Genomic DNA, 26,519 nt, shown 5'->3' with positions numbered 1-26,519 from the left:
AAAATAATCTTAGGAAAATACTACTTGCATACCCATGTTAATCCATTTGAAAACTTAAAAGGAAATAAGTGATTTCCTAAAAATATATAAAAAAAAAAAAATTGACCCAAGGGGAGGAAAAATTGAGATCAATTGAAATATGAGGCTAATAATAATGTAATTAATTTTAAAAATGTGATTAAATTTGAAAATTTAAAATGTCATTTAGCTTTGATCAATGTTTTTTGTTTTATCTAAATTAAAAATAATTCAGTATCATTTAAACTCTTCCAAATATTGTAAAATATAAGATCCCCAACTCATTTTATGATGCCAGCACTATTTTAAAATCAAATATTAAAATAGAATAATGTAAAAATTTATGTATATACTTTCAATACATAATACGAATGCAAAATTTTCTGATTAACAAGTTTAACATTTTATGATTACTCATGTTTTATTCCAGAAATGCAAAGGCAATCTATTAGTAAAATCCACTACAATTCAAGAAAAAATATAGAGACTGAGCTATCATTTGATAAAAAAATTAGAAGACATTTCTCAAAATTATATGTAAATTAGAAACTAAATTAAAAGTACTTAAACATTTTAAATATATTTCCAAATTCCTTTAGAAAATAAGATCCTGAATCTTGAAGGCCTAAAGCCATTTCAATGTAAATCAGGAAGAAAAGGGGAATTCCACCTCATTGTTCAATGTCATCTCAGAGGGTGTGCTAAACAGAATAATACAATAAAACTATTGGCATAAATAATTAAAAATAAAAGAAAGCACTATATATTTGTGCCAATGATATGATTTTTCCTATAAAACTAATGAAAATATAAAAACATTATGAGAAGTAAGATACAATGGTAAAGTGATTGAGTACAATATAAATATTAAAAATCAATAGATTATCCATTATTTTGAAATCATAAAATTGGTAAATATTTTTGTAAGAAAACTGTAAAAACCCCAAAAAGAATATTCTTATTTTAAGAACTGTATACAACATCAAAGAAATAGAAATATGTCTCATTTTGTTTTAGGGAAATATAAATATTAGATTGATAACTCTGAAATTTTACGTACACATTCAATGTAGTTACAATGAGAATCCTAATAGTAGATTATTAGTATTTAATAAAGTGATTTCAAGTTGCATATGGCAAAATGAATACCTAAGAACAGCCAAGAAAATATTCTTGGAGGGAAACACAAATTAAAAGAAAATGACTCTTGCCTTACCAGATATCAGACTATTCCATAAAAATAATGTAAATTAACTTACTACAATATGAAAAAATGGACAGATCTGTGGAATAGAATAGTAATTCTAGGAATAAATTCATGTGTGCATGTGTTTGTGTGTGTGCGTGTGTGAATTCAATTAGCAACAAACTTTATATTCCAGTACAGGAAGCAAATGGCAGATTATTTAAAAAATACTACTGTCACAATTGGATATTGATCTGGAATCTATAAAACTATACTCCTATCTTAGCACATAAACAAAAAACAATGCCAAAATTAGTTCTATATAGATAACCAAATGAATAAACTAAGGCTTCCTAATTTGTGCATCACCATCTACAAGTGTGCCATGCATGCAGTTCAAAAATTTAGTGAGATAGTGAACCTGCTGGCTTCCAGTAGCCAGATGGGACCTGAAGCATCCAGAATATAAAATGAAAGCACTAAAGGAAAAGTATAATAAAAGCCAGATTTATATACTATATAAAATTAAATGTGTATGTAAGTATGGATATGTTTTAAAAATTAAAACAATTCTAAGGAAAATATTGCTATATTTGGATCCCCTAATACTTTCAAAGTTTTTATGAGTTAATTCATGTAATTCAATGTGTGTATGTGTATGTAGAAAGCATGAAAGTTGATACAAAGGGAAGTATTTTGTAAAATATAAAATGAGATATGGAAAAGTGAGATATCCATTACTCACAAAAAGTAGAGGATTTCTCTCTCCCTTTCTTTTTCCTCCTTTCTTTCTTTCTTTCTCTTTCTTTCTTTTAAAGAAAAAGAAAAATGTAGAAATGCTTATTTTAAAGGATTATGTGGCAAATAGAAAATTGGATGCAACTTACAGTCAAGTAAAATACGTTAGTATAGTGCCTTATGAATGAAATAAACCTTTTACAGGAATTGAACAACTGGTTGACATTTCCATCAGAGTATGAGTTCACTGCATGTTTACCGCTAGTGTTTCATTATGGTTGATGTTTGAAATGGAATATATAGTAAATGAATGAAGTGGCTAGCTACCCAAAACCTCATGTTTGTGGTTTTCTCTCCTCTAGTTCTGAGGAAAATACTTCATTTTAGGGCAACTCTTCCTTTGGAAATGATTTCACATTAGAATGTACAAGCAATTACCACATATAACCTAATATTGGAAAACTTTCAATGCAGAATATAGGAAAACTTTATAATCAGCTATTTTCTAAGTTATTCTGGAAGATAAGTGTTTTTATTCTAATTTTATAGAAAAGAAAACAGAATCAAAGGCAAGAGATTTATAAAAATATCACTCAACTTTTGAGTATAAGTTATTTATTCTATGCTGACATAAAGAGCTCCTGTTTGTGAATGTGTGAAAATTGTTCCCAAAAGCACATATAAAAATAGATGAAAAAAGTGAAATATTTCATGCTAAGATACATTTGAAGGGCGTAGAGAAAAACAACCTCAGACTTTTCTAACACCTTAACAAGATCTATTGGAGTGTATATTTTGTTTTTAAAAAAATAATGATTCCACGATTCTTCAAAAATCACTTATGTTTAATGGGATTCCAACATAGCAGAAAATGCAAAGGAAAAGTAAACTCAACTTGAAATGTCTTCATTGAGAAATAACCATCATTAACTCAGTTGAACATCCTTTCAACATTTCCTTGCATACACACAGATGGAAACATACAGCTGATGTGGACTTATCATATCATATTGTCACAGCCCCTCTATTCCTGATTTTTCATTTGACTCATTACTTGATTTTCTAGGATTTGTTATAATGCCCTTCCCCCCACCCCTGGCTTTTTAGGACTACTTCTTGTATTTGAATGCATGTCTTTTAGTTGAACACCCTCTTAACTGAGTATTTATTCCTTGAGTCACTCCTTATTTCCCTCCGAACTTTGTAGACTGTGCCATTGCCTTCTGATACTGATCGTAGAGAAATCAAGGAGAGTGCATTCAGGAAGTCAGTAAGCACAGAATATAGCTGACTTCATGTAAATCTTAAATTCAGATTTAAGGGTTTGCCACTTTATTTCAGTGCATTTCAAAAAGTGGGAGTAATGGTGTTTTAATCAGTCAACTGTGTCCCCTTTTTACCTCTCATTTAGGAAATTGGGATCTGCCTTCACATTTTACACAATATGTGATAAGTCTTTTAGCTTTTCTAATGACTTACCTTGGCTGCCCTACTTTTATCACTGGGGGAAATTAGTTGAGTAACATGAAGTTGAAGACAAGTTGCTACTTCTTAACTGTTAAAAATGCTTTCTGCTTTAGAAACTTGGTGATTGAGGTCTTGATATTTTTAGTCTTTTAAGTGCCTTTAAAACCAGGCTTTGTTACTTTTATATCTCCCCATTACCTTTCTTATATTGATTAGACTCTCCCTCACTGCATTCCATTCAGTTAATAAGTCAATAACCCTACAGTATGATGTTCTAAAGCTGGGGAGAATTATACTGCAACTTCTTAGACTTAAGGCAAAGCAAGAAAAATCCTTTCTTAAGTTTTCTACTTCATGACTTGGAGCTTATACTACTAATACATTAGGGACAAAGATATGACAAAGGAAAAAAAAAGAGAGAGAGAGATTGCTTGTTGAAGACTTCAACACACAAACTAGGACTTGAAAAGTGGTTTTCAAGCATTAATACATTCTATACAGACTATCCAGGAGACAGAAATTGCCTGGTTCTCTTAACAGTGACTAGATTTTAGAATATTACAGACTGTTTCAATCTCCAGTTTGACTAAAACAAAGCAGTGGAGTACAGTAAAAGCTAATTAAACTTCCAGTATGCATAAACTGATGTTTATATAGATTTAGTTCTGGAAATTAATAATGCAAAAAAGATTGCAAGGAGAGTATTTAAAACTGCAGAGGATAAACTTTTCAAAACATCAACTATAACAAAAACAAGCAATTCAGTTGCAAGTAATTGGTGTGTTGAATTGAACTTTTTCTTTTCTGGTAAGTATAGTATCACCCCTATGGGAACTACCAGGTAAGAGTTCATTCATTTTTATTTGATTGATAAAAATTAAGTAAAACAAACAAAAAAAGTGTGACTTTGTAAAGATTCCAGATTCTGAATCTACTAATTCAGACTGTCTTTCTGCCCAATTAATTATTCATTTACTTCACTTAATAAATATTTCCTTAATGTCTGCTTGCATGAGCCACTAAAGTAGATTATATAATTTTTTCATTATAGCATTCCTTTATTATATGCATAAAATCTTCTTTGTGGAATTAATGGAGACACTAAGAACCATATGTGTGAAATTGTAAGGACACAGTATGTAGGGAAACATAGAATGGATTTCTGGCCGCATCAAATGGGCACAAAAGGATCCCTGCACTTTGGTGTACACAACACCTTTCTGGTTTGGTCTTCGGTGTTGAAGGACTATAGACATGATTTAATCATTTCCACCAATTTTGCTCTTGTAGACTAATCATGACAAATCCTGAAGAGATTGATGAAGAAATCATAATTTTCATGATTGATTCAGAAAATATATATTTTTAATACCAGTATATGACTACCTATGATAAATTTTTGCAGTATTGGTTTCCCATATTGAAAACATGGGAAGGGTAATGTTTAAGGACTGGGAGAAAAGCCATTTAGATGATGAAGCTTGAAGACATTCCTGCATTGGGTTGTGTCTTGTCACCATTCAATTTAATTCACCACCTTGGATAATAATAATAATTAATCTATTTCTGTTTGTTTTTCCCTTTCCCAGATTCCAAATGAATTAAATTCTTTTTTATTATTGTTGTTATTTAGAAAGCTGCAGCTTTCTTTTTTGCCATTGTGTTTTGTGGAGATATAGGCTAGACGTTATGATTGGAAGTGGTCCTCCAAAATGTCCTCTGCTAGGACCCTGAAAAACTAATACGGGGCGGGGGGGGAAGTGAACTATCATCCGTAAATAGCTATTCTCATCCATTCAGTATAGATACCTTCCAGAATAAGCTTAAGTTCAACTTCAGAGAACATCTATTCAGGCTGTATGTTCTGTCAATATTTACTATTAAAAGATAGATGAGTAGAGTCTTAATAAGTTAGTTAAATAAGGTGCACATATACTTCTATAACAAAATTCCAGAATTAGAATAAATGTTCTTGGATTCTAGAAAAACTAAGTAAAATTGGAAAATTTCAATAATACTATTCTGGTTTCCTAGAGCTGCCATTATGCAAAATATCAGAAATGGATTGGTTTTTATAAAGGGGGTTTATTTGGTCATAAATTTACAATCCTAAGGCCATAAAAGTGTCCAAAATAAGGCATCAACAAAAGGATACCTTCAGTAAAGAATGGCCAATGGCGTCTGGAGTACTCTGACGGCTGGGAAGGCACGTGGCTGGTGTTTGCTATTCCTTTGCTCCCAGGTCATGTTTCAAAATGGCATTCTCCAAAATGTCTCTAGGCTTGTCTCCTTTAGCTACTCTGGAGCAAACTCTTGGCTAGCATCTCCGTGCATCAGCTCCCAACTGTCTCTCCAAAAGTCTCTCTCAGCTGCTCTGAGCACCTTCTGTCTGTGAGCTCTTCTTATAGGACTCCAGTGATTTAATTAAGACTCACCCTGAATAGGCAGGATCCATATTTCTATGGAGACAATTTAATCAAAGGCCTCGCCCACAGTTGATTGGGTCACATCTCCATGGAAACACTCAATCAAAAGATTAATGTCTGCCCTCACAAGATTGCATTGAAGAATATGGCTTTGGGGGTGGTGGGTGGGGCATAATATATCCAAACAAGCATATCTACTGGTAGGCAAACACTCCAATTTCTACAGTTGTATTGGCCAAACCATCTCTGATTCAAGGCAGTGTTTGATGATTCTGTATTCAGTTAGAATTTATTTTTTATTATTGGTTTCTCAAAGACTTAAGAATATCATGGGATAATATATATTTAATTAATATCCTTTCATTTTTTTTCAAAAATTCAATGTTATATGAAAAATACTTGTACCAGATAAAGCATCCATCAGATTCTAATTTGAGTCACAGTTAAGGAAACCAGTCAAATGTTTCTAGTTTTCAAAATAACACACTTTAAGGAAAATATAATATTATCCAGGGTGATGGTTAAGTTCACATGGCAATTTGTCCAGGTCATTTTGTCCATTTGTTAGGTCAAGCAAGCCCTGATCTGACTGTTATTCTGTGGGTATTACATAAATGTATTTGCATGGATAGCCAGGTGATTGCATCTTGTTGATTGCAATCTCAGCAAGGAGGGGAATTTCCTCATTCAATCAATTGGATGCCTTAAAGCCAGGATTGAGGATTTCAGAAGTATGAGAGAAGAATTTCTATCTCTACTTCAGCCACCTTCATCAGAGGTTCCAAATTGTAGCTTTTCCTAGGAAATTCAACTTCACCTTCTTGGGAGTTTCTAACTTGTGGCCTGCTCTATTGAATTTGGACTTGCCAATCCCCATGGTTATGTGATCCAATTCCTATAATAAATCTCTTAATAGTTACATATTATGTGTACACATAATATCCATATACCCTGTTCATTCTGCTTTTTTGAAGATTGCTTACTGATGCATTCAATTACTTGAGATTGAGGGGGAAAAAAGGAAAAAAAAAATGTTGTTTAAGGGTGTCTACTATTGACTGGAAAAATGCAGACATCATAGAATTAGGGCTCCACCATTAGAAATATAGGGTTCCCTACATTCATTTCATTTATAGTTACAGTTAATTTCCTACATCTGAAGGGGGTATCATATTGCTTCCATCAATTCATACACATTGAATCAATTGAGGTAAAACAAGGGATGGCCTGAGAGAGAAATTATTATCCACACGTGTGAGGTAGCTATTGGAAGCATAGTCATCAAGCAGGGACTTGATGGTGAATCACACTGAAGGCCTGCATTTGCATACCCCTGAGAGTGAATGCCTCCTTCAATTTTAAATCACTTTATTCTAATTAAAAAATGGTAAGTAAGCTTTTTCTTCATTTTATTTTCTGTCAGCCACCAAGAAAACTGAACAGCTAGAAGTCACTTGGTGTAAGCATTTTTCAATCTGCACATTTATTAAATTTCTAAAGAAATCTTGAGTTTTATGGATTTAGGTTACATTCATGACCTGAGGATAATCATATAGTGGGTTACCTGCTAAGACTTGAAGAAGATACCGTGTTTCCCACAATAATGAGGAGAAAGAGATAAGAAAGAGGTAGGGCAGAGTGGAAGCAACATCAGCTACAAAGAACCAAATACAGTCAAGGTAAGGTATGGAATCCTGTTGAAGATAATACTTTCAGACCATCAACTGTAGTATATGTGGCACTTCATTTATTTTCAATTAAATGTGTCAGTGTTAGTGTCTTTACAAATGACTTCAGGCTGGAGAAGCTGTTCCTAAATTCCTGTATATTCTTTCACTAAATGGGCACAAGCACATATTTAGAAAGAATATTCACCTTTTTCCACAAAGTTATGTATACTTTAAACCCAGATTTTCAAGTCCTTGTCTAATCTTGAAATGAGGAGAAATAAGTTCACATGTCTATATAACATATGTGAATCTCTGTACTCCTTTTCTATTGTTTTCTGGAAGTCTAAATAACAAGTTCAACCTTAAGTAAATGGTTGTTAGTGTAGCTTGACCATGGTGTAGTTTGACCATAGGAGAACATGCAATAACGTATTAAGATTTGAACACACTTTCAACTTCTGCTAGTTTGGGAAAGAATTTTAACCCTTCTTTATGTGTAAATTGGGAATAATAACAATAATAATAATAATAATAATAATGACAATTGGTCACCCTGCTTCCAGTCTTGCTCCCTCAAATCCATTCATCTTACAACAACCAGGGCTTAAAAAATGTTTTTGAAACAAAAATTCCATTGTTCATTTCTCTCTTAAAAAGTCCCACTCTGGCTTTCCCTACATCTATGGATAAATGTACTAATTCATTCGGTCAATCTTTCCATAATTAATTATGTGCCAGTCACACTGGTAGGTAATATGGCTACAGGAGTAAATGGAACAAAGTCTCTGCCCTCATGGCATTTACAGTCTGATAGCTGAGTTTGTCAACCAAAAGACAAATAAACATCTAGTATAATGTCAGGTACAAGTGCCATTTATAAAAGTCACGGTAGGTAAATATGTAAGTGGGACTTTATTTTTTAAAATAAGTGGTCAGAGAAAACATTACTGAGAATAAGTATCTGTATAGGTATTTGAATGGGTGAAGGAACAACTCATATGGATATGTGAAGAACTAGCTTTCCAGGAGCAGTGCCAAGGCCCTGCTGTGGGACTATCCTTAACAGGCTCTGTCTTTGTTTCCTAGGGCTGCTGTAACAAAATTCCACAAACTGGATAGCTTAAAACAACAGAAATGTATTGTCTCACAGTTCTGGAGGGAGCATTCCAAAATAAAGGTGCTGTCAGGGCCATGTTCCTTCTGACATCTCTAGGGAAGAATCTGCGCCACATCTCCCTCCCAGCCTCTGGTGATCTGCTGACAATCCAAGGCATTCTCTGCCTCATGGGGTCATCCTCTGCTCTTTCTGTTTGTCTGTGTCCACATTTCCTCTTCTCATAAGGACACCAGTCGTGTTGGATTCAGGGCCCACCCTACTACAGTATGACCACATTTTAACTTGCCTAATTCCATCTGTAATGACCCTATTTCCAAATAAGCTTACATTCTGACGTACTGAGAAGTAAGACTTCAACATATCTTTTTGGGGACACAATTCAATCCATAACAGACTCCCAAAAAGGCAGGAGGCCAGTAGTAAGTGGCGCTGACAGATGCGTGATAGCATAAGAGATTAAGTTTAGGGAGTGACACAGGGTCCTGATCAAGTAGAGGCAAACAGAGACTGTGATCTATGAATGAGTGAATAAATGAGTGAGTGAATGAGTAAGGCACAGGAAATATTGTGGCTACCTGCATATCTAACAGACAAGGTTAGAAAAAAAATTCACCCTCTAAAATGGAAGGAAAGAGAATCCACATCACATATGTGAAATTTATTATTAGCAGAAAATAGCTTCCTGAAAAATGACATGAGGGGCTACTCAGATTTAAGTGCATTTCAAATATCTAACAAAAACACAGGATGTATCACTATCCCCATTAATATAACTTAGATGGGACGCTACAGGGAAAGTTATAATACTGTAAGGCAAGAGAGTTCTGCAGAGAATTTAGAAAATAAAAGAGAATTGCAAAGTTACTATGTTGATGTACAATCAACACTATTTGAGGGAGGGAAACTGTTTCTGGCAGATAAAAGATTTCTCTGGGGAGAATGAGTAGTTTCTGGGATTTGTCTGTAATTCTAATGGCCCAAGAAATGGAGGTGGTTTCTGTCAACATTAATTTTGCTCTTAAATAATCATAGATGGTTAAAATAATGATCAAAGAATTCTGGAGGATTCCATTTTAGCCTATAATGCATACCTGTGGAAATGTATTTCAAAGCAGGCAGAACACATATGCACATAGACAGTGTGACTTCCAAAGCTGCCTTCCTGTAGAAAGGAAGTTAAGATGCAAAATCCTCATTCAATTAAAAGTAGCTAATGGAACACTTGCCATACTTTTATTCCAGTGCCAGAAACCCTGATATCCTAATCTGATAGTGAGTAAATAATACCACAATTCACAGATGCACAGCTAACAAGGATTTAGCCCTTCCTGTTTTTCTAGTATGGTGTTAGGAAATTTTCTAGAACACTCTTCCATTCTTCAGGTCAATTTTGCTTTACCCAATTTTGCCATGTGGTTTTAGTAGGCACTTCTATCTCATTAAAGCTTTCCTGGCCAATATTTATGAGCCTAGGGGCCTGCATTTGACATAATCTTGGACAACCCAGTCCCTGATTCAGGTTATTGGAAATCAGGTTCAGTAACAGTGAGTCATAGCACAATGTTGAGACAAGAAGCCCAACATTTGTCAGGTCCATGGACAAAGCTCTACAATATTTCTTTTCTCTATATATCCACACTCCCATGAAGGTCACCTTAGCCTCAGATTTTACTGGCATAAAATCAATGAGGTCTCCAAACTTTGTCTCAAACCTGGACATGTCCCTTGACTTTATTCCTTATTTGACTGGACACTCCAGGTAATTTTTGCTTGTATGCTAACAGGCATCTCTAAACCTATATGTCCAAAACCGAACTCCTGTTTGTCCTGCCCAAATCGGCTTTTTTTGTTTGTTTGTTTTCCCTTCTCAGTAAATGGTGACATTCTTCTTTCCATCAGTTAGGCCAAGAATCTGGGGATCATCCATGATGTCTCCCTTCATATCACAACCTTCATTCAATCTGTGAACAAATTCATTTGTTTCCAATATAACAATCCCTTAGATATATCCAATATAATGACTCCTTAGATGACAATGTCAAATATCTCCTGAAAGCACAGTTGCTAAGTGAAAAGCCATTAAATGAAAAAAAAGTATATAAATATTTCTATTAATTTTAATGGTGGATATTATGAGGTTCATTCTAATCCAAAGTTACAAAAAAAAAAAAAAACCCATAGATAGAAAACATATCCATTTAACAATAGACAAATGTATATAATTAATCAAGAGAAATTAGGATATAAGTAAACACGTTAGTACATAAAATGTGATGTAATGAAAGTTGTTCTTATTTTCCAAAGGAAAAAGTAACCACTTGATGGTTGGTAGTGGGTGATGGAGGAGGGGTGTGAAAACTTCTCTTTGAAAGGAGGTGGAGGCAATCTTTAGAGCTCCTGGTGACCTTGCCCTCAAGTGACAGTTAAATATAAAGTTATAACACAGAAAATGTGTTTAGTGCAAAAGATAAGCTAAACATAAGCACGCTACTACACTTGGAAAAAACCTGTATAAATGATAGATGAAAGACTTGCAGAAGATTCTACCCATCAATTTTACTTGGCATATGAATGTAGAGTATAATGTTTCAGTTCCATGGAAACATGGAATGATTCTAAGTTGTTCCATATGACATTCTCTGACTAGAAAATATTGTATCAAGTAAATAGGTGAGAATACCTTTAGTAGTGAGAATACCTTTACCTGATACCATGCTGTCAAAATATTGCTATTTCTGGCACATTTATGTAGTGTGTGCTGTTGGGTGAGAAAGCCATTATACCAGGGGAAAAAAGTTGTCTGAAGTGTGGTATATTTTTGGAGAGCCTTTATGGCTCTTTTTTTAACTTTTATTTTTATTCTTTAATTTTAAGAATGTACTTTACACAAAATGACCAGTTCATATTGAAATAAATCTAGCAGACATCCTTGGCTGTTGGGGCATCAGGAAAGGAAAATGTGTCTATCCAGGATCTGGCCACTTCTTTGCTACATCTACTGCTATTCCAATGGTCCAAACCACCATTTGCCTTTACTGGAACAATCCCCAATCTGCTCTCCCTGCCCTCCTATAGAGTCTCAACAGGGCAATCAGGGTAATCCTGTTAAAATTAAGTCTGATTATGTCCCAACTTTCCACAACATCCTCTAATGGCTTTCTACCACAATTGGTATAAAATCTGAGGTCTTTAAATTGCCTACAAGATGTGACACCCATACTAGATCTTGGATCTCAACTCATTCTACTCTACGTCTCACTCTCTCTAGTCTATCCCCATTGACCTCATTGCTTTCAGGCAGATCTCAAAACCAACATTTTATAGCAGAACCCTCATACTCACTTTTCTTTTTTGCTACAAGTCTCTTCCCCAGAAATTGACATTTTTTTTTTTAATTCATGTCCTTCATGTCTCTTAACTGTCTTATTTGAGAGTTTCTAAAGAAAAATCAATAATTTCCCTGTTTCATACAGTACCACCTCTTAGAGATAAGTTTTGTTAAAGCATTAATAATAATGCCTGTCCACAATTTCTTATTTTTAATAATACTTTAAATAAAATTCTAATCATTATATATGTGTGTATATGTGTGCATGTGATTTGAAAATCTACCACCATCTAAGTGTGGTTAATTCTATTATATGGATGTAACAAACCATTTCCCTACAACCAATCTACACACTATGTTCTTTTGTTTGTTTGTTTTATGTTTGCTGTTGGGCTTTAGTTAAACATCTTGAAACTTATTGGTATCATTATATGTTATTAATTTCTCGATAGTGGCCATTACACTATAAGGCCAAAGATTACAATTTTTTTTTTAACAAGTATTGTCAGGTTACTATTAAAGAAAAGAGTAAGAGGTTTATTTTTGCCCACTTCATCTGAATCCCATTTTCATCACTACTAGCTGGGTGATTTCAGGCAAATATCTTAAAATTCTTTGCGTTTGAGTTTCCTCTTCTCTAAGATTTTGAGCAATGATTGAACCCACTCATAACATTTCTGTGATGATGAAAAGAGATGATACATGTAAGGGGACTTAGAAACTGCTTGGTGCATTAATAAACATTAGGTGACATTTCTATAGACCTAATGTTGATTTCTTAAATCTTCAGATAAGCCTATACTTACTCTACTTAAGTGCTCATTTTAACATTTTTAACACTTGAAGATTCACCTAGGAAAAACTAAAATAATTTTATAACCTAGAGAAAATATTATCATTTGTATTTCTTCTTTAGAATAAAAATTTGAAATTTATTTGCCTTAAATACTACCCTTTCATAGTACCGTTCTTCTGATTAGTGTGGAATTATTTATTTATCTAGTGAACAATAACATTTATTCTGGAGTTTATCCTGGGGCTATTATAAAATACATCTTTGATTTTCAGGAAATGTTAATTTTATGCATATATCTTCCAGATTGTCCAACTACATGTTCTAGGGCAGAAAATGTCATGCTTATTCAAGCATTGCTTTTTTTTTTTTTTTTTTAGATGAATACGATCTATTTTTTAAATGAATATGATCTATTAAACTATTGTGGAGTAAATGAAGCAGCTAAGGGATAATAAAATGTTTATTCATTTGTATGGTTCACAAACTATATTCAATATTGATTTTCTGGCATTTTTCACCATAAGGTTCAATTCTCTGGAAACTGGCTTTTTAAATTTTTGTTTTGTTTTGTTTTAGGAGATGTTTTTAATATTCTGTATTTTATTGTAAAATAAATCATGCATCTTGAAGAGACTAGTCAAACATTCTTAAAATCTTAAAGAATGCATCAGCGAAGTGGCACATACATCATTTTAATGTGCTTTCTTTTTTGTTAAATTCACCATAGTACTTTGAATAATTTATTTGCCTTGAAAATATAATTTTGAATGAATGGAATAATTAAAGATTAAAAGGACAGATCTTTAGTACTATAATTTACAAAAACAACATATCATCAGAGATTTTTAGTCTTGTCTCAAATTCCCACTAAATCAATTTGTTTTCTTATTCAAATATTATTTAAGTTCTCTTATAATTTGTAGAAACATTGCATAGGGAAAACTTAGAAAATTATATTTAAGAAGAGAAGTTATCACTCAGAAAATTTACATAACACTGATTATAAAATCCTGTTGATGGAGGGAAGACAGAAAGGGAGGAGGGAGGGGTATAAGATGGTTGGGAGAGAGCAAGAGAAAGAGGGAGAGGGGAAGAGAGAAGAAAAGTCATTTGGTAAAAATCTAAGACTTTTGTCATCATTATTTTTTGAGTTCTTAAAGGTATCTTTCTAACACAGCTTGACCCTTCTGTGCTTTTCAGAATATGAAATATTCTATAATCACTACAAGCACTTTTAGGTTAGCAAGTGTCACATGTGCATCCCCTTAAACAAAAAGAATTAAGAATTAAGCTGCAAGCTAGCAAAGGTAAATATATTATGAATGTTCCTCAAAAAATGAAGTTCCTAATATTGACAAGGGATCTTTGCATTTTTATTAAAAAATGAATAAAATTAAACCCTGTAAAGCACAATCAAAATCACACTTGTATTTACTGGGAGGTGAATGAGTGAGGTGAGCTGTACTAGTGATTTGTTCGAGAAAGGATGGAATGCAATTAATTCTATGGGGGTGTGTAACTTTCCTGCAAAGAGAACACAATTTCATTTTATATTAATTTTCTCAATAAAATTGAGAGGTTTAAATTTATTAGCAATTTCAGCTTTTTTTAAGTAAAAGAAAATTCTTATCAAAATTAGTCTTTTGCATAACACCAATATACAAAAAAGAATTGAAGAGAAAAGATTAGAGAGCAAGGGTAGTTTTAGGAACATGACTGACCCTTCACTTATTACTCTTTCCGTCCAAGGAAGGATTAGTAGTTCATCTGATGGAGGAGATTCCTGAGATCTCATGTTCTAGTGATAGGAGTTACTGACCCTGAATTACATTACATAGATCTTTTCCTTCTACAATCTCTGAACCTGTCTCTCTTTTAATTTATCAGGCTAGATGAAATTTAGTAAATGAATTCTAATACTGCAAAATTTTATGATTCTACTTTTTAAAAATCTATCATATCTAAAATGTGTAGTTTTATTCAAGTTCCTTAACTTCTTTTGATTTTAATTACTTCATTTACAAAATAAGTATAAGAATTTTCCTCAATAATTCCATCAGATTTTCATAAACTGAATAAAAGTACATGCTTTTTGATTTTTTTTTTTTTTCTTTCCATTCGACGATGTCTAACTGGAGACACAAAAAGAAAATATTCAGTGGTACCATTTGATGCTTTGATTAAGAACTTAGGGATCAGAACTAGAAGATCTGAACTTGAATTCTAGGTCCATCACTAGGTTAAGTTTTTGTTTTTTCCTTTTTTTTTTTTAAATACATTTTTATTGTGAAATTAGCATATATACTTAACAGTGATAACTTTTGAAGTATGATTTAACAAGTTGCTAGAGAGCAAATTTCAAAGAATGTTGTGGGTTACAGTTCCACAATTTCAGTTATTTCCTTATTGTGAAATATAACATATAAATAAAAAGTGATAATTATTAAAGTAAAACTTAATAAGCAGTTATAAAGCATATTTCAAAGAATGTTTTGGGTTACAGTTCCACAATTTCAGTTATTTCCTTATTGTGAAATATAAGATATATAACAGAAAGGTGATAACTTTCAAAGTATAATTTAATGAGTAGCTATAGAGCAAATTTCAAAGAATGTTAAGGGTTACAGTTCCACCATTTCAGTTATTTCCTTCTAGCTATTCTAATACCCTAGCACTAAAAAAATTCCATATAAAGATTCAGTATTCATAATCCTTTGTTAAATCCTGTCTTTGTTGCTCCCCTTTCCTCTCATTTAATCACTTTCTTGACCTTCAGGGGTATCTAGGCAGTGACCACCCTAACTTGTTCATATTGAAGGAGGGTGCCAACATTATGAGGAAGGGGCAGAATCTGGTTGTTGCTCTTAAAGAGGCTGTTGCCTCTGTGTTTTAGGATTTGTCTGGTATAGGAACACTCTGGCGGATTTAAGTTTCTGAGAGATAAACTTAGTGAGTGAAACTTTTATAGAATCTCAGATAGGGACCTAGGTATTTTGGGACTACTCTTGGTTAGGGCTTGGCATACTGTGGCCATCTGGGATATCTAGCTGTAGCTTGCCTAAGAGTAACCTCCCGGATAGCCTCTCAACTCTATTTGAAATCTCTTAGCCACTGTAACCTTATTTTGTTGCCTTTCTTTTTCTCCTTTTGGACATAAAGGCACTCTCAATCCCTCAATGCCAGGGCCAGGCTCATTCTTGGGAGTTGTGTCCCATGTCACCAGGGAGAGTCACTCCCCTGGGGGTCATGTTGATATAGTGGGGGTGTGATTAATTAATTAATTTGCTGAGTTTTGGGGCTTAGAGAGAGAGAAAGGCCACATCTGAGCAACAAAAGAGGTTCTCTGGAGGTGCCTCTTAGGCATAATTATAGGTGGGCTTAGCCTCCCATATACAGCCCTACATTTTACAAGAGCAAGCCTCAAGATCAAGGGATTGACTTATTAAGTAGGGGGTTCCTAATTTCACATAGCATATATTCTGTCCAGGATAAACAATCAATGTAGGTTAAGATTTTAGTCTCACTAAGCTCCTATTTCCTCATTTATAAAATAACCTTATACTGCTTCTTACAGCATTAGTATCATTCTACATGTAGTAGAAATTCAAAGATATTGAAAATTCTCATGTCATTACATTGAGATTGAAATTTAAAGACTGAGTACTTAATATATTGTATTTGCTAGTAGAACTGAACACAACTCAATGACGTGTTTAATATCTATATTTCCTCTGATCTAAAACAAGGTACTTTATTATTTCCCTGTCTCAAACTTATTTGTAGTAAGATTATCTTCATTCCAGCAGTGAGCTATGAAGCACAGTCACCAAATTACAGGGCTGAAGTCTGTCAACTCTAGTGAGCTTCTACTGTTATAAACACTTCCTTGTCTTTTTTCATTTAAAGGTGCTTGAATAGATTAACTGGGTATCATCTCCAGTGAGAGTAATCAAACAGATTATATAAATGTGTCTTACTCAAAGAGAATGACCATTTGTACGTACTTGACCAAGGCCATGAAAAAAATAAATTTGCTTGTAAGAGAGTGTTGGAACCTGCGAAGATAAACTGATAATCTTAATAATTCTGTACAACTTGTTTGCTACTACCACAGTGCCTTCTCATGTTATTGCAATTTAAAAAATCCCTTCTAGACTACTGGAATACTAGAGCTATGAGAAACTGTGGAGTTGCCACCTTCTTCCTCAATTGCAAAAGAGAAAAAAGCCCCCATGACAAAGCAGGATGATGCATTTACTAGCTATTTTGTTATTGTCCTTTCTATGTTAGCCTTTGCACAGCACTTCTGCATTACTCAGTGTCCAGTAAGCATTTATACTCATGGTCTATGGGTAAACTGTGATGTTTTACTCCATGCTGTGTGTGGTAACTACAGCAGCTTTCCTTTGACTCCTTTGGGCTGGAGCAATTCTACTTACATGTCATCACCTGGGTCCCAGGCTAAAGGGGCACTCATTTCACAGAAAGTGCTCTTCCCAGGCAGATGACAGAAGTGAGGACCACCTGCACAAGCATGTTTCAAGTCTCCCTTTACCTCATGTCCTTCTATATCTCATTGGCTGAAGCAAGACACGTGGGAAAGACCAAAAACAAATGGTGGGAAAGTACATTCTATCCATTTTAAGTCTATGGCAAGGGGTACATACACAACGCAGTGAAAGGAAACTGAAAATGTGGTGTCAGTAATTCCATCTACCAAGCATTTTTGCCCCCCTACTCTATCCTCTCCTAAGTTAATGCATTACCATAAATGTTCTTAACCTTTTAGTATCAAATTCCTTATTCAAATATCGTTACTCTATGGTCCTCCAAAATCCTTAGGTAATAATTCATTCTTGATAGAATTCTGAATCTTGGAAGATGCTATGCCTTTAGCAACAACCTTCTGGGTTTTAACTATTTTGGATGGAAGTCCTTTGATAAAGTGTTACACATTTCCTGGCATTGTTTAGTATAGTATACTAAATGTAACTTGGTCTTTTAAGTAAGTTAGGACAATCATTATACATATCAAATACTCTTCTGTGCTTTGTGGATATTACAGTTTGCTTTTCCATAAAAAAACCTGTATATTTTGAGTTGGCATACTTATTTTTGCAGGCTTTTTTTCTATGTATGCCTTCATTTAGTTATTTGGAGTTATATGTATGTAGCATATATGATTGGAATAAACTGTGAAAAATCTGCCAATATTTATGGACTTGAACCCAAATTACCTAGCCCAATGTAAATTTATTTGTGATAAGAATAATTGGTCCCTGCATAAGGACCAAGGAATATGCATATATGTATATTGCATATGTTTTGGTATATAGGCTTAGTAATATAATTTGGACGTTGGGAATCAATTTTATTCTGAAAAGAGAGGTATTAGTTTATTACTCTTTCTTCCTTTACTTTATATAGAATAGTGTACTTTGCTATTAAACTGTGTAGTTTTATGATATCTGTTTACTATCAACTCATGGAAAGTAGCTTAATAGTGATGAGTCACCATGAAAGTCATAATTCTCAGTATTTTAGTCTTGTAGTGCTTTTGATGTGAACTAGAAGATTTGATAATCCAAGTTTAATTCTAACTCAAAACCTACTTATTGTTACAGAAGAATATTCTTACCAGGAATACAGAATGTTCATTTTTTAAAAAAAAATTCACAATAGATCTCTTATAGAATATTAATATGTAAGGAAAAACTATATAAGAACCTTGATTTTAGTGCATCCATTGTTGAAAGGACATTTTTTCCTTGTAATTTTATTGAATATATTATCATACCATACAATCATCCAAAGTGTATAATTGATTGTTCACAGTATCATCATATAGTTGTGCATTCATCGCCATAGTCAATTTTTTAACATTTTCATTACTCCCCCAAAAAATAATAATAATAAAAATAAGAATAAAAACAAAAGTAAAAAAACACCCAAAACATCCCATCTCCCTCTATTATCCATTTACTTTTTGTCCCCATTTTTCTACTCATCTGTCTATACTGGATGACCCTAAGGAACAATTATAAGTAGGCTTAGCCTCTCCTTTGCAGTAACAGGCTTCATAAGGGCAAGACCCAAGATAGAGGGCTCGGCTTTCTAAATTGGTAGTCCCCAATGCTTGTGAGAATATAAGGAATTCTCTAGGTGGGTAAATTTAATATTTCCACATTTTCCCCCAGTCCCTCAAGGGGCTTTTCAAATACTTCTTTATCTTCTGCCCTAATTACTCTGGGATGTATTGGGGCTTCACACTAACCTGTACAAAAAAAACTAGTTCTCACTCCCTATTCAGGGTTCCATGTAATTACAGTGTTTGAATAAACTGACAATACAAGTTAAATTATATAGAATGCTACAGAAAATAAAGATTTTCCCCCAAATAAACATCTCTGTCTTTGGTCTCACACTGATGTTGAAGTTTTAAAACACAGTTAATATCATCCTGCACCCTCTGGTCTAATTTACCTTAGTCGCAACCAAGGCCATTTCATTCATATCTTTAATTGAAGTCTGATCTCTTTTTCAGCTTCCTTAACATTTGTTTTATGGGGTAATGTTGACATTCAGAGCTAGAGTGAGGATATTTTTAATATATTTATTTGCAACTATTTTCTGTATAAATTAATCTGCTCATGCAGTTTACATAACAGCAAGAATAGTTGAGCATTTGATTGACATTCAATTTATATATTTTACTGTACATTGAAAGAAAAACATAACCACAATCAAGCTGTTAAAATCATGTCAATAATAATAATGACAATTGTGATAATAATAATTGCAAGGTTATTTGCCATATTGCAGAGTATTTTCAAAATGCTTTTCATGTATTGTGACATTTATTTCACATATCAAGGCCATGAGTTAAGCATTATTATTTTCATCCTCATTTTATAGATAAAAAGGCTGAAGATCAAAAAATATTATTAATTTCCCCAAGGTCATATTATAAATGGTGGCATTTTGGTCTAAAGCTGGTATATCTGAGTTCATAGATTACATCCTTAATGAGCATGCAATGAGTCATTTTCATAAACATTATGTTAAAAAATCAGATGCCATTATATTTTTCAGTCACATAGTATCAAATTTACAGTGTAACTGGCTTTACATTTTTTTGCTCTTCTCCATTTCAAAAAAAATGGCCTTTATAAAAAGGAGAATATTATGAGTATAAATGAAACATGCATGTATAGTCAGGTAATACTTATAAGGTTGTATCTGCATACTCACATACATGTGAACGAGCTTCAATTAATCTGGATTACTTCTGTGAACCACATATCTTTGTGACCTCTTTGGGACAGACATGCTAACGTTTAAGCGCTGACAAGAACTATACAGAATACACATTAGGTGGATATAATTCTCTATTTCCTAGGCATTCTTCACTTCCCATCAGTTTTTAGTACTCTGTTTTTGAAATGGTGTACACTGATTTCAAACATTTTTGTCACAAAGCTGTTATGGATTAGCCTTAACTTCTAGGAAAGTTCAACCAATGTTTGTCCACAGGGAAGAAACATGTGAGGACCCAGAGTCCTCACAGAAGCTTGAGATTGACTGAAGAGAACCCATGTTCTATAGGCTCAGCCTGAAGTTTTTTACCCAATTATATTAGTATATTTGGGATAAAAGTCATCTCTGGTGAAACACACTATGACTCTGCATTCCTACTAAAGTTAATTACATAAGATGCTTTATTTGTATTTTCAGAACCCATTAATAAGGAGATAACTTTAATGTTCTTAATTGTAAGAGCAGCTGCACAACCACTGTGTAATAGTTGAGCTATGGGATCCCAATCAGTGATCATTTAATGAATTATCACTATATTTGTTGGATAATGACTATCATAGTTCATAACCGAGCTACTGCAGTTTTCTAGCATTCTAACCAATGTAATTTCCTCTAATAAATTCAATGTATTATAAAATTTTAACTCAATAAGAAGATTTCAGGATTACCAAAAAGCTCTTAGCCCTTCTTCATAAAACACTTCAGACAGAAACTGAACTTTATGTTGTCAAGATATTGAATTAATGTATAACTCTTAGCTAACATTTTCTTTCTGCCTAACTGTATGTAAATTGCAGCTCAAGGCTTGTCTTCCTAGAGGTCCTAGGTAATCTTATCCCATTCTTCCCAAATTTATCAGTGGCAACTGCTAAAAGGCGTTTGTAGCTCTTCCTTAATTTTAATTTGCAACAAATGCTCAAATAATATTTAAAGCATATTTCAGAACACTTTTTGACAAACATTTCATTTGAGGCTTGTGACAAAACCACGTGAATCATTTTGTTCCGGGCTTATCAAGCTGAATTAAGAAACAGTGAACTATGTGACATTTTCCAGATTATCCTGAAAAAAAAATGAGATTTTTAAAATCTCATTTACTTTGTGTTTAAACTTTACTAACAATTAATTTTATCATTTTTGTTATACAGCCTCTTGATTATATTTTAATTTAATTCCAAAACTACCAGAAGATTAAGGAGGCATTTGCCTCAGAGTATTTTTCCCTTTGTCTGACTAAAGAAAATCTTTAGTTATAATTATTTTGGCCTTTATCAATAACACAAAAGTTAATATTAATTGATTTAATTTTCACCTGAATCATTCTGTTAATGATAATTATAATATGCGAGCTATATCTGTAATAGCCTTTCTTTCAAATAAACACAGCTGAGAATCAACTTTAGCAGTTTGCCTAAAGATATTGTTTCATCATTGTCAACGTCATCATATTATCATAATACATAATGTTGCTCATCAATTAAAATGATATTTTCAGTTTACAAACTGATTTCATGGATGTTTTCCTCATTTTATCTGCACATCATCTGTGTGGGAATGAATGGGCAGGCATCTCCAAAAGCAAATAGAATCTCGAAAGGTTCTGAGAGCTTACAGTATTGAAATTTCAAAATAAATTAAATATATAACTGTTAGACACCAAAACTAATGCACCCATTGGCTCTTACTTTTACATCTATAAAAGATCGTACTGGTGTAGTTTTAAATACATTATTGTGAATATTCACTGACTCTTCATAAGATCATCATAGGAATTTGGTGGGGCTCATACAAAGTAGAGTAACCATGGAGCCTGATTTTCACAGAACTTCTAGATCTCTGATCACTGCTTGACTCAGAATAAGGGCTGCTTGTCACCCTGTCATTTCTTCCTTTGTCCCCATGCTGTCCCATTTTCAGAGCCAACACTTTCTATACCTTTATATTTATATAGTTAAGGCCTATTTTTATCAGTGACATAACATAAAAATGGCTATTATTTCAACCTTTCTTACCTTTCAAGACAAGGTCAGTGCATGTGCAAAGTAATAATGTTCATTTCAAGTTGATCTTAAAGAAAAGATGATGACATAATATCCTCTGTAGGCTCTCTTTAATTAAGCTAGTTAAATGAGAGATCTCAAAGATGGTCTGTGTTTGAATCTCTTGGACTCTCTCTGTGTTGTCAAATTAAGGCCTCTCAAATTCAATAAATGTATGTAAACATCTGTTTTAACCAATTCACTTTCAGCATTTCTCAATGTAGCTATTATTGGGATTGTAGGTGTCCCAATTCTATATTGTGCAGAATCACTTTCTGGATCTTCAGGGGTGTCTAGGCAGTGACCACCCTAACTTGTTCATATTGAAAAGGGGTGTCAGCATTATGAAAAAGGGGGCAACATCTGGTTGTTGCTCTTAAAGAGGCTATTACCTCTGGGTTTTGGGACTTGTCTGGCATAGGAACGCTCTGGAGGATTTAAGTTTCTGAAAAATAAACTTAGTGAAAATTTAAAGAGTCTCATATAGGGACCTACGTATTCTTTAGTATTTTCGAGACTACTGTTGATTAGGACTTGGAATATCTAGCTGCAAACCCAAGTTTTAAGCAATGTTTAGACATGTGTTAGTTAACCAATGCTTCATAACAAACATCTTAGAGTTCAGTTGTCAGCTGAGCTATGTTTGATTGATTCCTGCTTGCTTTGCTCATGGCTCTGCAGTGGGTCAGTGGTGCCGGTTGGTCTGTTTGCTCTCATCATGCATCAGTCTAACATGGGCTATTTTAAACTCACAAAATGTGTTTAAGCAAGCAAACTTTCTTCAGCAGTAAGCTCAGAACTTTAATACTATATAACCTTCTCCATTCTTTTGGTTAATGTAGATTATGAGGCCATCCCAGATTCAAGAGATGGGAAAACAGATTCTACCTCTTCATGGGAGAAGATGAAAAATGCATTACAAGGTAGTGAATATAGGGATAGATGAGGAATAGCAAACTTTTTTTTGCAGTCAATGTACAACAATCTGATTTGTGCTTATTTGAATTTTCAAAGTTTGACAAATTAAAAAAAATGTATTGTTGAAAACATTGATTTGTTTCCACTATCTAGTGTTGATTTTGCTTTTTTGTTACAAGAGTTTTGTCCTTTGCTATAAGGGTGATGTTGTTAAAACTCTTCTTCATTTCCCTGAGCTTTCTACACTGTTTCTGTGTAGCCTAGAAAAATTATACTGCATTACAGTAATACTTGACATTTTCTAGGAGGCATATGAGCACTTTGCCAATCCCTAAAGCACAAAAAACAAAAGCCAGAAGTGATTTTCACACTAACATATCATTTATAGTATACATTGTTCATAGGAAAATTGTGTTCTTTATTATTCATGAGAACATGGATTGAAACATTCTAAGGGCCATAAATTTTATATGGAGTGGTTCTAATAAATAGCAGATACTAAGAAGTAAAGGATGTTGATAAAATTTATTGAAAACAAATGCTAAAAAGTGCTAAAACAATGTAGAACTCTTGAGCTAACATATGAGAATAAATTGAATAATAAAGATTACCATTAAAATCAAAAGAAATCAAAGGAGAGAATTAAGGAGCTTAGAACAAGAGGGACAAACGGAAAACAGACAATAATATGATGCACTGGAAACAACCAAACCAACATCTCACAGGAGACCTCCCCCCTCCACGCCTCTGTGGTACAGGTGTGTGGGGCCTGCTGAAGTCTGAAGGCACAGCAGAAAAACTAAGAGTAGGCATAGAGGAAATCAAATTCTTACATTGATCATGAGGCAACAGTTGCCTGAGAATTTCGAAAGGTCACAGAGTTTATACAGACTCCTTCCTTCTGGTACAGGTCCATTGGTCTTGCAGAAGTTTAAGGACAGGGCAAGTGAACCAAGACAAATTCTGTTCTGCTCTCAGATCTCAAACACCACTACAGGGAAGTTTGTGGACTTTTATTCTCAAATAATTTGAAGACTATAGTGAACAGAATCTAAATAAAGGAACGGCAAAAGCTAGACTCAGTGGAACCATGGACTAAATTGCTTCAAACTTACTACCCTTCCATTTTTGCCCTGTAAGAAGATGCAGACTCCTTGTGTTGAATAGATATTATTTACTCCTGTCTTCAGTATTTGCTAAACAAAATGTCTGTAATTCAATAAAAAAATTAATACACAAGAAAAAGTGAGAAAATATAATCCACAAATAAGAGATGAACCAGAAAACAGAATAAAACCCAGAAATGCCCAGATGCTTGAATTATCAGTTAGGAAATTTAAAATACATCTCATAAATAGGTTCAACGGTTTTGTGGGGGGGATGGAAAGCATGGATGTGGGGTTTTGAAGCTATATGTACCCCCGAAAAACATGTTCTTAAATCTAATCCATTCTTGTTGGTCTGAACCCATTGTAAGTAGAATCTTGTGATGAGGTTACTTCAGTTAAGGTTTGGCCCAGTCCAATCACAATGGGTCTTAATCCTATTACTGGAGTGCTTTATAAGTGGTGTGAAATTTAGGTATACAGGAAAAAGCCACAGGAAGCAAGAAGCTGAACGTCAATGGAACCCAGAAAAGAAGGAGAGACCAGAAGACACCATCGTGCTCTGCCATGTAACAAGAATCACTGGTAGCCAGCCGCCAGAATGGCGCAGTCTTCTGGAAGAAAGCATTGCCCTGATGATGCCTTGATTTGGACATTTTCCTAGCCTCAAACCATGAGTGAATAAATTCCCACTGTTTAACCTGAACCATTTCATGGTATTTGCTTGAGGAGCCAAATAACTAAAACTAAAACAGTTTAGCCAAACTAAAACTATGGGTGAACAGATAGAAACTACAGCTGAGACTAGAAATGTATCAGTGAACTTGAAGACAGGTCAAAGCAAATAATCCAAAGTAAAGCACAAGTTGTCAAAGGAGTGAAAAAAGGGAAAAGAGTTACATAGTATCTGCAAAATAGTATCAGATGTTCTAACGTACGTATAGTTGGAACTCTTAAGGGAAAGACAGACCATTGAGCAGAAAAAAATGTATATATTTAAAAAGATAATGGCTATAAATTTTCCAAAATCAAAGAAAGGCATCAACCTCCTAGATCCACCAGGCCTATCCTATAAAACGTTATAGTAAGCTATTTGCTTCCTAGTATCTAATATTAGTTAGTATGTTAACACTTGCCAAAACATTCACAGACCTTAGAACCCTTAAATCCATTTACTCACTTCCATACTTGCATAGTACTTTTTTCAAGAGATAAATACTATTTTTGTCTCATACAACATTCATAACATAATAATCTTATCAACTGTCAGTATTCATTACATATTCTTTTATAGTCATTGCAGTTTTCAATATTTCAGTCAATATTCATAACACACTATTGTTTTATTAGTTCAATATTTATTTTGACTTACCCACATATTTGCCCTCCCCTTTGCTCTTTATTTCTTCCCCAAACTCTCAAAATCATTTGAAATAATTTTCCTTCATACTGAAGGACAAATTTTAATATTTCCTTTGTGTTGATCTCGTGAGAAATTCTTGGTTTTGGTTGTTTGCTTTTTACTTCTTTGTTTTCTGATAATGTCTTTATTTCATTTTTTTATTTTTGGAGCATATGTTTTCTGGGTATAGAATTGTAGGTTGGCACATTGAGTACATTATTCCAAGAAGAGAGAGTAATGTAGTTATTATTATTCTTGTTATTATTATTTTATTTGCTTCACATCAGATTTATGTCTGAATTTCCTTATTGGCGAATTTGGAGTTGTGGCATCCTCAAAATCGCCTCCTTACACTCTGATTTCTTGACTTGAGAAAACTCCTATTGGCATATCTTGACACCTCTAGAAAACAACCACAGTTGGTTGCCCAGATTATTAGCTGTCTTTTCAAGAATTACCTTGTGGAATAGGCCATTTTAGGAAACAAATTCTGCTCTCTGTTGACTTCTGACCAAAATCATTTAAAAAAAATGTTTACCTATAGTTGCCATGTGTACTTAACATGGAATAACAGACTAAAAAATAATGACTTTGTTTTCTTAATTATACCCAGCTAAATTAAACAAGAGAGAGAGCAATAATTATACACACCTTATCTGCAAAGTCCAGGCCTGTCAGGAAGTGTGAAATTATTTCTGCTTCTACTTTCTGTCATAGTCTGTGTGACTTGATGGAAAGGAGTTCTGCATTGTATTACGCATCCCTGGACCCAAACACTGGATTTGCCACATGTTAACTATGTCATCTTGAGCAAATTAACTTCCTTGTGTATAAGTTAGGGAATTGACTGACTGGAGGGTTTGTTATGATGAACTGAGACAGTATACAAAATGCATGATATGTAAAGTGCTCATTACACTGGCCTGTGCTTGCTTTCTTGAAAAAACTTCTGGGACTTGTTTATGCACACATTCATCTGCTGCATGAACAA

The sequence above is a fragment of the Choloepus didactylus genome, chromosome 10, assembly GCF_015220235.1.
Source record: "Choloepus didactylus isolate mChoDid1 chromosome 10, mChoDid1.pri, whole genome shotgun sequence".
Taxonomy (NCBI): domain Eukaryota; kingdom Metazoa; phylum Chordata; class Mammalia; order Pilosa; family Megalonychidae; genus Choloepus; species Choloepus didactylus.
The sequence above is the reverse complement of the archived record's forward strand: the minus strand, read 5'-3'. Positions refer to the sequence as shown.